This window comes from Schistocerca americana, chromosome 3, assembly GCF_021461395.2.
Source record: "Schistocerca americana isolate TAMUIC-IGC-003095 chromosome 3, iqSchAmer2.1, whole genome shotgun sequence".
In the NCBI taxonomy this organism is placed as follows: Eukaryota; Metazoa; Arthropoda; class Insecta; order Orthoptera; family Acrididae; genus Schistocerca; species Schistocerca americana.
The window spans coordinates 942,283,974-942,295,717 of NC_060121.1; positions in this window are offsets into that span (position 1 = coordinate 942,283,974).

The window sequence follows — 11,744 nt, forward strand, 5'->3', positions numbered from 1 at the left end:
GGTCTTCACCAATGCACCTTGTCACCAAATACGACGGTTCTTTTCGAATGTGTGGTTTAAATGCTCCCTCTGGCATGGACAGTTACCCCATGCCAAGCATAAACGATTTCACTCTTATGTTATCAGGTGCCACAATCTTCAGTGTGATTGACTGCAAACGTGCTTATCAGCAGATTCCCGTAATGCTGGAAGACATTCCAAAGACTGCGATCATTCCAGTACAACTTCATGCCATTTGGTTTAAAGAATGCCGGCACAAATGTGGCATCATTTCATTGACTCAATCTTACAACAATTCGAGTTCTACTTCGCATACCTGGATGACATATTCATTTTCAACAAATCGACTGAAGACCACGAAGATCATTTATCCCAGGTCCTCCAGACTTTGGAATTTAATGGCGTCGAGGTCAACAAAGAAAAATTCCAATTGCGTCAGTCCTCTGTGACATTTCTGGGTTACACCGTCTCCGCAGATGGAATACAGCCTCCCAAATCCTGCATGCAAGCTATCACATCATTGCCACCCCGAGCTACGTACAAAGAACTAAGATATTTTGTAGATACTATAAATTACTACCACCATCATCTACCTTCTGCCGCTGCCATGCAGGCCCCGCTGACGGACTCGCTCTCCAGCAAACAAACTTCAGGCGTTAAACCAGTCCGCTGGACTGAACCCATGCTAAGAGGCTTTCAGGGCTCTTAAAACAGCTTTAGCTCATCACACAGTCGTACTCACTCAACCTGATCCGTCTGCCGATTTGTTCATCACTATGGACACCAGTGACATCGCGGTCAAGGCAGTATTACAACAGAGCAAAGGTGACACAGTTTCACCACTTATTTCTTCTCCAAAAAACTGCCTACAGAACAGAAGAAATATTCCGCTTTTGATAGAGAGCTTCTGGCAGTGTACGAGGCCGTCAAACATTTCCCCACTGACATTGAGGACCATCCTTTCTTCATTCTTACTGATCACAAACCACTGGCAGACGCCGTCTGCAACCCACCACAGGAACCTCCCCCCCTCCACCCCCCGCCCCCCCCCCCCGACACTTCTGCCACTTTGATCTGGTCTCTCAATTTGCTACAGACGTACACTACATCAAAGGCAAGGAGAACATCCCCACTGATTTCCACTCATGGATCAATGCCATTTCAAGTATCATCGGTTTATCCGACCTCGCCGCTCTACAGGCTGAGGACGAGAACACTCAGCGTCTGCTCACAGACCTGCAGGCTTCGCTCGTGTTTACCAAGGCTAAGTTCCCTGGAATTTCAGATCGTGTGGTATGACTCTTCTAGAGGCATTCTACGGCCTTTGCTCCCACCCACGCTGCGCCAACAGGTTTTCAATGCCTCGCATAATCTCGCCCACCCGAGCATCTGAGCCACCGCTTGCCTCGTCACTGACCATTCTGTGTGGAAAGATGTGAAACGAGACTGTCAAACATGGGCACGCAGCTGCATTTCCTGTCAACGAAACAAAATAGGAAGTCACACCTCTCCACCACCACACAGCAAGTTTGACATGTACAGAGATGTTTCTGTCATGCACATATCAACTTATCGGTCCCCTGCCTCCATTGGAGGGCCACAGGTATATTCTGTCCACAATAGACCGAATGTCTCGTTGGGTGGAAGCTGTCCCCTTATCCAAAATCACAGCAGAAACTGTGGCCAAAGAATTCGTTTCTTCTTGGACCACTAGGTTCAGCTCCCTGTCCACCAACACAACCGACTAGGGTCAAAATTTCGAATCTGCACTTTTTACAGTTCTCTGTAATCTTTGCGATATTAAAAAGACCCATACGACAGCCTACTACCCGCAAAGCAACAGGTTGGTGGAATGGTGGCACCACACCCTTAAAACTGCACTCAGGTGCTACGACTGTCTCTGGTCCGAGGCACTTCCTTGGGTGTTGCTGGGCCTATGTTCTACATTTAAACTAGATTTACATGGGATGATTTCCGAATTCATTTTTGGTGAAAACCCGGTTTTACCTGGGGAACTAATTCTCCCCCAAGATCCCGGGGATTCCCCCTCCTTCCCAGACTTTATCGGATGGATGCGTGCACACTTTAGAAACACCCAGTTACACCCACCTGTCAGCCATTCCCCACCTGACACGTGCCGACCGCACTCAGCACTTGCTCACACGTCATGCTCAGGGACGACTCTGTCAGATAACTCTTACAACCCCCCTACCTCAGCCCCTTCAAAGTACTCCGGTGGGGCGAGACGACGTTCAACATTATGATAAAAGATCTCTCGCAAACCGTTTCTCTACACAGGCTCAAGCCTGCCTTCGTAGACCCCGACACCCCTCTGCTGTCCCACTCAGACTGCCCAAGCACATGTTCTTCTGACAAACCCACTACCAAGTCTGTTCAACCTACGGTCGGGTTTTCTCCGTCCAACGAGTCACCACCGCAGTTTGCGGGCTCCTCAGGCATGTCATCATCATCCCCATTCACAGGTTTTGAAGACATTTCAGGTACTAGAGACATGGACATCCCATCCTTCGTTTTGCGCTGCAACGTACCACCTTATCACATTGACGACGTGTTGATTATGGTGTTAGATAATCGTGTGCTTGTACTGTTCACTGACAGCACAGACCCGAACCACACCGAGGAACTCAACGTCAAGATAGGGCACAGCTTGTTCCTCCCACAAGAGTGTGATCCATCACGTGTTTGAGCTTTCATTTCTTCGGACAGCTCAGTATGCATTCGAGTAGGGCACACTCACACACGACCTCCTCTCGCATACCGCTACTCCTGAGTTGGCCGACGCATCATTCCCCCCCGCTGGTACTAGGATTATGATTTGGACCAGTGGCCACCTGCCGCACCTTCAGACGCCAACCTGACGGAGATGGAGCTTCCGGTTGTGCGCCTGCTGCCTCGCACCACTCATGCCGATGCTCACACCCACACGACCCCCTCCCCTCCTCAGGGCTCATAGGCCGTACTCCGTACTGCGTGTGGGGGGGGGGGGGGGGGGCACTGCATGGTGTTGGTAGCTCACATCGACCACACAAATTACAATCTTTGGAACATTAACTGCTCTGACGAGCCGCCATGTTTAATTCAGTCTGCCTTTGTACTTCATTCAGTGTTTATGTGTATCAGTTTTTATGGTAAAATATATGTGTATATAGAAAACTTGGGAACTGTTTATTACATATATTACGATCTGTATCCAGAATCCCATACCTTGTTTGTGTAGCATCGACATATTCTTTTTCTCCAAAGGGTTCTTTAATTTTCCTATGGGTATCATATTTTCCGTAGTCATGCATGCTTTTGCAGCCTTACATTTTTTTGTTTAGCAATTTTGCACTTTCAGAAATGAAACTGACAGAAAATACTTCCTCTTGCATGCTTCAATTGCTGTATTTTTAAAACTTCTCATTTTGTCAGTTGATTTTTATGTGTTGTGTGTTACACAATTATTCCTAGGAGGCCTTGTCCATTTACTTACTTGATTCTCTGCAACCTTCACTATTTATTTCTGTGTAATCCATTCATCTTCTGTTGTAGTTTTTCCCTCATTCCAGTCACTCGTTGTCTAATGCTTTATTTGAAAATACCAACAAACACTGATTCTTTCAATTTAGCCATTTCCCGTTTAATGATGGGGAAAAATAATGAAAACAATCATTTCGCTTGGGTGTAGTTTTATGTACGGTCTTAAACATAAAAACTGACCGCCGGCTGGGTGCCAAAGAGACTAATTCCGAGTCGTTCACTTAAGGTGGCCAATAAAACTGACCGCCCCTGAGAACTCTTAAGTCCGGCCATCTGCAGAATCCGACAACACTGTAATATGCGGATGTGTCAGGAGGAAGTGTTGTCTACTTCCGAGATGTTGTTGGCTTGTGTGAGCCGACACGGTAGCTCAGCGTGTTTGGTCAGAGAGCCGGTTGGCCTCTGTAATAAAAAAACTGAGTCCGCAACGACCAAACACAACGGTCAAAAATACAATGCGGAAAAAAAGTGGTAATCGCCGTGCATTCTAAACTCACGGTCGCCTGTTCGAGTCCACCCGTAATTTTTTTTTTTTATTACATTACGGCGCTCGTCTAAAGTTAAGAGTTTGATTAAACGTCGAAGATAATTCGCTTCACATTCTACCCACCAGTAATAACAAGTACTTCCAGAAACAATTCCGCAGGACAGCTCGTGGCTGCGTCGCGATCATAACAGCTTACGCTCGAGCGTTTCCACGCGCTGCAGCGGCTACCGGCCACCGGCCAGACGCCACCCGCTGCATGGAATCCGGCGCCGCCCAGGTGAACGCTGTGCGACGCTGTCAGTGTACGTATTAACTGTCATTTTCGAATGTCAAGTTCTAGTTATCATCTTAGCGTTAAGAACTGGATTTTGCATACCTGAAAATCATGAACTACGGTTAAGCATTGTAAATTTGAGTCACAAGTGGAAAAAGGTGTCACAACTGCAACACAATATTTACTTTTGGTATAACAGAGGGGTAGATGCAGAGGAGGCAGCTAGAAAGATTTGAACTGTGTGTGGAGCGAGTGCTTTTGGGAAAAAGACGCCAGAAGAAGATATTCTTGTTTCAACAAAGATCGTTGTGACATGAATGATTTTCCACATTAAGTAAGTCTCGACCACTGATATATGTGATGGATTATCATTTAACCATCCTGCAACATTTTCATTCAACAGGCAAAGTTCAGAGGTCCGGCGGAGGAGTACTGCATGCTCTAATTCGAAACAACAAAAATCAACGGAGTGAGTATTATTGAACGTCATCAGGTCGCTCATTGAGCATTCCTATGCAGTACTGCTGCTGGTGACGAGCTATGACGCCTTTCTCGTTAACTTCCTAAGAACAAATGAAAGGGGGAGCCCCACCAAAAGAAGTAAACTCGAACAAAGGGTACTGTGAACATAATATTTTACATCTGAGAGCTCCAAAAAATGTGTTTTGGGCTACTTATTCTGCTCCAAGGGGTGTGCGCATCACAGCTGGAATTTGTTGCCAACAACTGAGACACCTTTCGGTCGCAGTGAAGGAAAATCGACCGACAAAACTACATCACCTGTACTACTACATGATAACGCACTCTATTGATTTGAGAAACAAAACTGCCCAAGAGATTGATAGGAAAGTCGTCTCTCAGGCACTTGTATTGTTAGGGAAGTCCTCTATCAAGCACTTGTCCCTCTCGGCATATACTCGTAAAATTTTACCTTTCCCGCTCTTGATTGATCAACCGTCAAGGCTGTTCATTTCTGGACGAAAATACTCTCAAACTACACTGGTTTAATGACAACTTTAGAACCAGTAGGTTTCTACGGGCGTATAATTTGTAAACTACTTTAGCATCGTCAGATTATTTTAGATATCGTGAAAGAAAATTCTGCTGCTGATTAATTTCTCTTTGATGATTAGTGTTGCTTTCAGTAAACGAATGGAAAACGCAATTCAAATATTCACTGTACCAACACAAATTAAATTCAGCTTACTACAGAAACATCACGACGGCAGTCTATCTTAATAAAGCATTAAGTATCTGTAAGACGACTGAGCCTATTGTAACACGAATTAATAGGATATTACCGACTTTTGACTTCGAAAAAGTCTGTATTTACTTCTTTTCCTGTACCATCCGCAAGTATTACGAAAATGTGGCAGTTCATAGATAAAATTATGTATACTTATCAACAACAAATATGTCGGCAGAAAACAAAAATGGCAAAATGAATTTGGCAGTACCGTAAGGTTTTCGATCTGACACTAAGGGTTACTAGAAGTAGCAAGACGAATTTTGCTCGAGCGTTGTACTACGATTCCCTTCTTGAGTTTGTATCTGCTTGCTTGTAGCTCTGGTACAAAAGAATTAAAAATCTGGCTTTCAGCGAGTCTCGAAAGGCGAACGAAGGCAGCTTGCACCTGGAAGCCAAGCATGTTACCTGAGAACTCGTTTCTTCCTAAAGGGGGTAGACATCATTTCGAGGTTGAATTGTTGGCAAATGACAGTCAGACGTGTGCCGTTGGTGTGTGTGTTTCGATGTGTTGAATTTGTACCAATGACTTTTCTATAGGTTTTTTCTGTCCCAAATCGAGGTTGAAGTCTCCCATTAGTATTTTCACATCATCTTGGTGAATTGTGCTCATAATATTTTCGTGAGTGTTCCAGAATTTTTCGACTTTTTCGGTGTTTTACTTATTTTCGATGCTGGTGGGGGCATGTGCAATGACGAGTGTATATTTTTTATGGGGTCTCTGAATGAGAATAGCTATGAGAATAGTTATAAGTCGATTGTTTATGGGTGTGATTTCTTTGACAGAGTTGATGATAGATCTGTGTTCGAGAAATGCCATGCCGAAGGCTAGTGCGCATTTCGCTACCTTTCGTTGTGTTTTGCTCTTGAAGATGCGATGGTTTCCGTAATGCAAGGTTTCGTTGTCAGCTATTCGTGGTTCTTGAAGAGCAAGGGTGAGAATGTTTTGTCAGTCGGTTTCTTACGTGAGATTATTTAGTTTTCGTGTCTGGATCAATGCATCGATGTTTAGTTTTCAACTGCATGTTTTCTGCTTGTAGGGAAATTTACCAGAGATCTCCGATATTCTCTGCCGTGCTAGGCTGGACTCTACAGAATCCGAAAATCCAGCTGCCGCCTGTCGACGGGCGGGTTGCGTACCACCTGGGTAAGGTTGACTTTGCTTGCACAGTTCATGTTTGCTTGTGTTTCATTGCTTTGGCCTGGGTGACACCAGGACCAGACAGGACCAGAGGGTGTTGAAGCCGTTTGAAGCAAATATTTTCTGCCGGGCTCATTGAGCTAACAGACGGTGACCAGAGTACCGGTGATTTTCACTCAGACGTGTCTGGATATTGGGTTCAACGGATTGAGTAGCCGTTCAGGATTGTGTTAGTATTTGGTTCACCCCAAGTATTTGATTTCAAATGGTTCAAATGGCTCTGAGCACTATGGGACTTAATATCTATGGTCATCAGTCCCCTAGAACTTAGAACTACTTAAACCTAACTAACCTAAGGACATCACACAACACCCAGTCATCACGAGGCAGAGAAAATCCCACCCCGCCGGGAATCGAACCCGGGAACCCGGGCGCGGAAAGCGAGAACGCTACCGCACGACCACGAGCTGCGGACGTGTGTGATTTCCTCGGTACCACCCATATGTGGGAGGCTTTCCCCTATCTGCCACACGGGTTTATTGTTATTATTATTATTATGTAATCAGCAAATCCGATATGGTATATCTTCCCATCACTGAAATGGATGTGTATTGTTTGATTCAACATTTCCATCACATAAATATGTGTTATAATTACGTTACATTGCTGCTAGTAGACATATTTCTCACTTTTTCTTCGGCAGTTGCTAAATGTTACTTCATCAAAGGAATTATGTGATCAGCATTGTTGCAATACTGACTTTCAAATTATCCGATTTCTGTAACTCCGTATCGAAACCAGATCGTTCTAATCGGATTCAGCCAGTCAGTCTTAATGTGGATATCCGACTACGGTTCTCATCATATGATAGACTGGGTAAACGACATTCTTAATCGGACTGTTGAATCTAGTTTATTTACAGGAGCAGAGCCCCATCCATCATAGCAGAGCAGTGCAAGATTGGTTTCAGGGCGAATAGAGGATATAGCTGTTGCCGTTTGTTCCACGATCACTGAAGATCAACCAGATATTGAATACGTGGGCAGAAGTAACAAGGTCGTTACCATGTGGACGTACAAATGCAAGCGACCTTTTCGTGTCACGCACAATCTGAATCATAATTAACATTAGAGAGACAACCAACAATAAATATTGCATCAAATATGACTGTTAAGTATTGTTATGCGATGGGAAGTTACAAAGTGAATTTTTACCCAACCCACGTCCTGCATATTACGTTAAGTAAGTAAGATGTATTAACTCCATAATATCGTTAGGAGAGACAGTGCGCTCTTGTTGTCGCGGCGCGCGACAAGTGCAGCGATTAGCAGTGCCCAATGCCGCCGCGATTTGTTTATCTTTGCTCAGCGTGGACACTGCAGCAACGCTTCGCCATAAACAGAAAGAAATCACCTTGGCTCTGACTGCAGTGAGCGGACACCACTGCCTGCATGTTCTTATAGTAACAAACGTGAGACTCTACTCACAGGTGCCATGGAGGAATTGCAACGGGTATCATGTCATTGGTCATCAGAATATTTACCAGTGATGAAATGTCCACTCTACTTGAATCCCAAAAAAATGGGGACTTCCCCACAATGTAATGTGAGATGATACTAACACACAAGGGAATATTATGTCTTGGAAGCGTATGTTTCATTTCCTTTCTCATATCAACGCCCTTGCTTTAGTATGAAGTGAGAAAATAAACACGAAAAACTAAAGTTCCTGAGAAGCATTTCCTCTTCTCATATCATAGGTTTTGTTTTAGTATGAAGTAAAAAAGTAAACAGTTTAGGGCTCAGAGCACTATGAGACTCAACTTCAGAGGTCATCAGCTTAGAACTACTTAAACGTAACTAACCTAAGGACATCACACACATCCATGCCCGAGGCAGGATTCCAACCTGCGACCGTAGTAGTCGCGCGGTTCTTAGTTAGGTTTAAGTAGTTCTGCGTTCTAGGGGACTGATGACCATAGATGTTAAGTCCCATAGTGCTCAGAGCCATTTTTTTTTTAATGGTGGCGCACATAATTTTGCGCTGACTACCTACTTAAGTAAAGATAGTGTGGTTGCTGTCGTCACTTCTCTTTATTTGGTATCAGCTTGAGTAATCCGATTTAACGAACGTGGAACTCTATTCGCGAGCTGCTAATGATACAGTATGACTACAGAGATCATCGTGCGGGTATTACATTAATTCTGCAGTGAAATGCTTAACAAATATTACCCTTAGCCACGCGCCGGCCGAAGTGGCCGTGCGGTTAAAGGCGCTGCAGTCTGGAACCGCAAGACCGCTACGGTCGCAGGTTCGAATCCTGCCTCGGGCATGGATGTTTGTGATGTCCTTAGGTTAGTTAGGTTTAACTAGTTCTAAGTTCTAGGGGACTAATGACCTCAGCAGTTGAGTCCCATAGTGCTCAGAGCCATTTGAACCTTAGCCACGCAGCTGGAATGACTCATTACACTGGTACTCCACGTTGCACTTGGTTAAGTGATCAGTTCGCTGCAATACTGCTTCTACAGTTCGTAAATGCTTGTATACCGACCATTCGTTATTTGACTAAGTATGAGCTACAGTGTGATTCGCATGTATATTACGTGGGTTAGCGCCGTCACAAAGCAATGACTAGTGGCTGGATGCCGTTGAAGTCCCGTTACATTGATAGCAAGACAAATGTTCGCAAATCACCTCTATTATCTCAAAAAACAATTGCATCTTAAATATCGAAAGACCAACGTCCACACTGTCACATTGCGTTGAAATACAGCAACGACGGCAGATGAAATCCGAGGTCTGGCCACAATACCTCCCCCATACCTGTCACTGAGTAGTTCCATTATCCCCATGTATTCCATGTTTGTTCCCACATATGCCTTAAATTGTAGAAAAAATTGAAGTTGTAATTAAGGTAAAATAAATTACAGATTGCTGCCTCCAATGGCGTGCGTTCCTTGTAGAACGTAACTTATAACAGTCAAAAGGGTGACGGAAAAATACTTAACAAACATTCATTCTAAAAACATATTCACAATTTATCATGCACTGGATGTATATGAGGTCTGAAAGAAAGCCATATATTTTTCAACAAATGAAAGAAATTTCCGAGCCGGAAGAGTTTGCCAAATTAGAACAGTCCTGACTTTAGAACCGACGTAAAAGTAGATTCCAGGAATAAAAAAAGTGAAAGAATAGTATTCTGCTTCTAATCAATAAAACTGTCCACTTCTTTGTAGCTCACATAAAGCAATAAACAAAAAAATTTGAAACCATTCCTTATATTTGTTATTCTTTCTCAGCTTAAAATGTTCTTATGCAATATAAAATATGTACTCTTCTAAGTTCGAAGTTTTGTTTGTTAACACGTAAAACACGAACTGTCCCAGAAGCCACGAAAAACTGTTATTTTTTGCAGACGGGTAACATTTCCAGTTGGGTTGTAAAGCTTCAGTTATCGGTATACGACTTTCTGCGGTTCTGTTGATAGTAGGCCTACTTATTTCTTACTATTCCAGTTCCAAATCCTTATTCTATTTTCATATAAGAACATGTGCGCTACAGTTTCTACAATCCGACATTTGTCGCAGTATGGAGATGGTCAAAATTTGATTTTCCATAATCGTTCCGCTGTGGGTATGGTTTCGTTAACAACGTCGTACCATACGGCACTGACTCTAGTTGGTAGAATTTTATTGTTGATATTTTTCCAGACATTCATCCAGTTTTTAGTAGGTTAATTTACCTGAATTGGGTTGTGAAGACGATGTCTGGTAATATAATCATAAACGGTTGTAGTGTTGGTTTGTGCTGGTGGAAGTCTTATACAGCCGCAATCGACATAGTTATTTCCGGACGTAATTTAGGCTGGCATCTATGTGTGCTACATTAACAGGAGCGTTCCTATCCCCAGGATATAACGAGAGAAACAGAAGTTTCGTGATGCCTATCTTAGTGGCATGTATTAGTTTAAAAGCACGAGTTAGAAACAGTGCGTCACATCTAGATTTAACGTCTTAAATTCCAAGTCCTGCGTTTTGCCTCTGCAAAGTCGCCGTGTGGAAGGATACTTTGAAGATATTTTGTTTCCACACATACCAACACGCTGCAGCTAGTATTTTATGTGCGGTGACCTGCGGTATCAGTAAGACTGCTGCGACATGATATATTTTGCTAAGTATGTATCTATTTATAAACTGAACTTTCTACAGTCGGTCTAACGATCGCATGTCATGGTCCTTCAACAAGGCTCCGATGACATTAAGTTTCCTTTCCCAACTGTTCGTAGCCATTTGCTTGGAATTCGCCCTTAACCACAATCCGAGTTGGAGTCTCTGTTCAGTTACAGCTAACCAGTGCGCACCTATTGCACTATCGTAAGAACCGAGATGCAGTAGGGGAAGGTGGGGGAATTACACGCATGTGGGTAATCCCACGCAGGCTGATTTACGAAGTTTGAATGGCGCAAGCTGTTCCCAGTTGGTGCTACACCCTGCCGGCAGGAGTAACAACTACTATGCGAATCAAAATATCCACGGGTATGCTGCCGGTCTATAGTGTCTAACGGGCACAATATTTCGGTGATCATACATGTCGCCATCATCAGGTGAACTGACGGACTGAGCTCCTGTGAACGTGCCGGCACGGAGATCCGTACGCTATGGCTGCTCAGAGGAAACTGGGTTCGGTCGCGGCGGCGGCCGATTTAAATACCCTCCGCCCGCGGCGCGCTCCCTCCGCCGTCCGCGCCCCGCGCCACGGTCGCGCGGTGGAACAGATTGCGATGGCGTCTGAGATGACGTCGGTGTGATGGCTCTGTCCGCCGTGGTCGTCACAACTATACGTTTGCTCGATTTACTCTTGATTAACCCGATCGCTGGTTCCCAAGCCTTGCTAAGATTATAGCCACAGTCACGGTTCATGAGGTCGTCATTGGTGCGAATTTCGATGGCCTCTCTAACAACGCTGTCCCAGTATCTCGACGTCTGTACCAGAATCCTCGTGCGGTCATACTCCATGGCGTGATTTTCCGACAAACAATGTTCAGCGACCGCCG